This window comes from Lynx rufus, unplaced genomic scaffold (genome assembly GCF_022079265.1).
Source record: "Lynx rufus isolate CCGP_SWC_20201006 ecotype Redwood Valley unplaced genomic scaffold, mLynRuf1.p SCAF_3, whole genome shotgun sequence".
In the NCBI taxonomy this organism is placed as follows: domain Eukaryota; kingdom Metazoa; phylum Chordata; class Mammalia; order Carnivora; family Felidae; genus Lynx; species Lynx rufus.
The window spans coordinates 166,601,015-166,605,053 of NW_025814845.1; positions in this window are offsets into that span (position 1 = coordinate 166,601,015).

A 4,039-nucleotide genomic window follows, 5' to 3' on the forward strand; every position below is an offset into this window, starting at 1 on the left:
CTTGGCTGAGTTCTTTCACTGCCTGGGCCTCCCCAGATCCACTGGCCCCACACTAGGGAGTCTGCATTGCTGACAGGAGGGGGAGCTTCAGGATTCTTCTATCTTCCCAGGCCTGGGGTGGTCCCATTTCTCCATATTCTTGCAACCTGGCTCCTGGGGCAACACCCCAACTGGGAAGTGTGGCACTGTGGAAGGAGGCCCAGACTAGGCTTAGAGGTCCACCTTTAAGAGTCCAGTATTATTTGGGGGTGCCTGGGTGGCTCAGTCGGTTAAGTGTCAGACTCTGGATATCGATTCCTCACATTTACTCCTGGGATGGAGCCCCAAGTTGAGCTCTGCATTGACAGCGTGGAGCCTGCTTGAGATTCTCTACCTCTCTCTTTGCCTCTCTCTCTCTCTCTCCCTCTCAAAATATATAAATAAACTTAAAAAAAGAAAAAGAGTCCAGTACCATTTGGACATAGCACAGTGCACATAGTTGGGTTTCCTAGTTGAAAGAACAAGAGGAAGGAAGGAAGGACAGACTTTGTACTACAACCCTTACTTGTCTTACGATAGGATTACATCCAATAAACCCATCGTAAGATGAACATACCATAAGTAGAAAATGCATTTAATGCACCTTAACCTACTGAATGTCCTAGCTTGTCCCTGCCTACCTTAAACGTGCTCAGAACATTTTCATTTGGGCAAAACCATTCTATTTTGTAATAAAGTGTTGAATAGTTCATGTAACTGGTTAAACACTGTGCTGTAGATGAAAACAGAATGGTTGTCAGTGCATCAGTTGTTGACCCTCATGATCCCATGGCAGACTGGGACCTGCACTCACTGTCACTGGCCAGCATCATGAGAGAAGATTGTACCATATGTCGCTAGACCAGGTAAAGATCCAAATTCAAAGTATGGGTTCCACTGAATGCATATCATTTTCACACCATTATAAAGTCGAGTATTTGTAAGTTGTACCATCATTTAGTTGTACATAAGTTGAGAAGTCTGTGTTAGAATCTCTGTCCTCTCCTTGTCTCTGCTCCATCCCAACTCCCCAGTTCATCTTCCACCCCTTTCACCCCATGGAATGAGCCAGCCAAGTGTACTTGGTTTCCAGCCCCAGCTCTACTCCAGCTATGCTTGTGACCTTAACATCCTCAGGGAAGAGACCTCTCAGAAGAGAAGGAAGATCCAGTGAGACGCTGCATGTGACAGTGACTCTGAAATGTCTGAGACACTCTGCTGGTGTAAGAAGCAGTCAGTATTTTGGGGGGCAGCCCCTACCCCATGGAGAGCTTTGGGGCCTCCCCATCTGCTTCAGGAGTGAGCAGCCCACACCCAGTGAACTGTTTGGCATAGCTCTGGCTGCTCCAGTGACTTGGAGCTCCATGGTAAAGAGGAACATCCCCTTTCCTCAGACATGAAAACCAAGATCTCCAAAGCTGAGCACTCATGCTCTATCAAAAATGCCTGTTGATTTCTTGTCTATACTCCTCACCCCACTCAAACCTCTATGCAGACAGGACCTACATCTTCTTTATCCCCATATTCCCAGAGGCTGGCACATAATCAGTGCCCAGTGTGTGCTTCTGGAATCAATGAATGAATGAATGAATGATGCCTCTTTCCTGACCTAAGCTCAGCACAGAGGCTCAGGCACAGGATCACCAACCTGGGTCAAAACACTTCTTTTACTGGACTGTTACGGGACTCACTAGGATCTATCTGACCCATTTATAATGCTTCTCTTTCCTCCCATTCGGTTTTCCTTAGGAAAAACTGATAAATCTGACCGAAGGATTTTTTTTTGCCACTTAAGTTCTTTTAATTCAAGCTAGATTGGTTTATACTCTTCACTTTAAAGTCTAAGTCTATAATGACTTGGTACATTAACAGTTCATTAGAATTCCCGATCGACACAATGAACTGCCTGGCTCTTGTTAGCATGTAATCCCCCACCCCCTGCTCTTCAGCCCAGCAACCCCAATAATTTTTACTCTAAAGAAATGGGGCAGCTACAACCTCAGTTCTCCCCAAACCTGACTCCCCCACCAGAGTGGGTGATGAAGACATAGCCCACAGAGAATAGGCAAGAGTGCCAGGAACACCGGTCTCTCCCAAGAAAGGGTTTCTGAACTGAAAAGAGTAGAGCTGATCTGCACCCTCCCCCAGGTGGTCAACACTTCAATACCTCTGACCCCTGGTGTCCCCACTGCAAGGCATACCCTGTGGGAGAGGGGGTCCTCCAGTTTCCAGCCTTGCCTTCCACCAAACTGACCTGCTCTCCCATTTTCTTTCAGGCAACTGCCACTTCAGAGGCAGTCTGATAAACAGATCCTAAGCCAAGTGGTAATCCATGTATTTTAAGGTTGTCAGTGCATTGCATTTTCCAGAACTAGCAAAACTGAGAATGGTCTTTTTTTTTTTTTTTGCAATCAATTCTGATCAATCAATCAATCATTGAATTCTTCAATACCTTCTAGGTATTCCTCTTTGACACACATGCATTTTAAAGAAATATGAACAGAGAGACAAAGTCTCAACGGGATGTAATGGTTCTCTAATAGCGGAAATCAGGCACCAGGGGAAAGGGATTCATTCAAATGAGATCTGAGAAGGCAAATCTGCCTTCATGCACCCCTCCCCTCTGCTAACCAAGGTAGATACTGTTAATTGATCCCAGCTAAGACTTCTCAATGCAGCGCTCCAGGCAGCCGGAACCAGTCACTTGCAGTGGGCATGCAAGTTCATCTAATCCATTTGCAAGTGCTGCTTGATGAATTCTGAATGCCCTCTGGTCCTAAGATCTGGAGTTCTGGGAGGTGTCTGGGAAGCCACTCCCTTCACCCTTCAAATCACACTATGGCTGACCCTGAGGTACCCAGCCACACCAGGAGTGTCCAATGAGGGTGTGAAAGAGCTTTTCAAAAGACAAAGACCTTTCCACTCCCCAAAGGAGAACAGGAACAGGTCTGTTGGAAGAGACCTACTATGCCAAGAAAAACACCCAGCCCCTGTTGGAATCTGATGACTAATTAGAACCAATCCCTGCTACACAAGAGCTTCCACCTGCCATCAGCCCTGAGGGAGCAGGCATTTCTTCCCGAGGTGCTGCTCGCAGCCCCTGCTGGACCACCACTCCAGTGTGCTCCATCCATCTACTCTTTGGATGAGATTCAGGCCACCAGAGCATGAGAAAGGCCTTGCCTCTACACCCCCAGCCCCATGAGGAGCTAGGAATAGGGGAGGCCCCATGACCGATGTTGTGTTTGCTAATGAGTGTTCTGGGAGTGCTTAAATGGACTGTACAGGTGCAACAATGAGCCCGCCACACGTAATATCACCTGCTTGCCAACCCAACCCCAGCATTTCCACAGGGGCAGGAGACAGACACCACGTGGACCCCAGGGGATGCACGCAGATAGCAGGAGGGTAGGAAGGGAGCCCGTGCCTGTTCCCCATCCTACACACCCCCTTACAGATCTGTACCTTCAAAATTCAGGTTGCAGCTTCCTTTCCTGCCGCCCTTTGCCTGCTCATTCCTTCCCATTTGTTCAAGGGGGCACTGGATTGAGCATCCACGAAACTGCAGGCACCATCCTGCTGCTGAGGGTATGGCAGACAAGGCCTCCTCCCCCAGGGAGCCCCTGCCCCAGTCCTCTCAACCTCCCTCCTTAGTCCAACCAGGCCCCTCTCCAGCTTCTAACACCACCACACTGGACTCCTTACTGGCCTTTAGAAACAGGAAATGCAAGCATCATGGGAATGCCTCACAAAGCACCCTGGCAGTATCTCCTCTGGTCCTCAAAACTGCCTGCACAGTCGACAGGCTGTGATTGTTAGTCATAAAGATGGGGCCCATTCCTGGCTGTGCTACTTACTAGTTGTGTGACCTTGAGCCAGCCCCCTAACTTAGCTGCCCCTTAAGAAAACAGTGATGGTAGGCCTACTCTGCCCATACACAACTGGTGGCTCGTTCTGCCATCACTGAAGTGACTGCTGCAGTAGACACTGATGTGCAATATCCACAAACACTGTCTTCAAT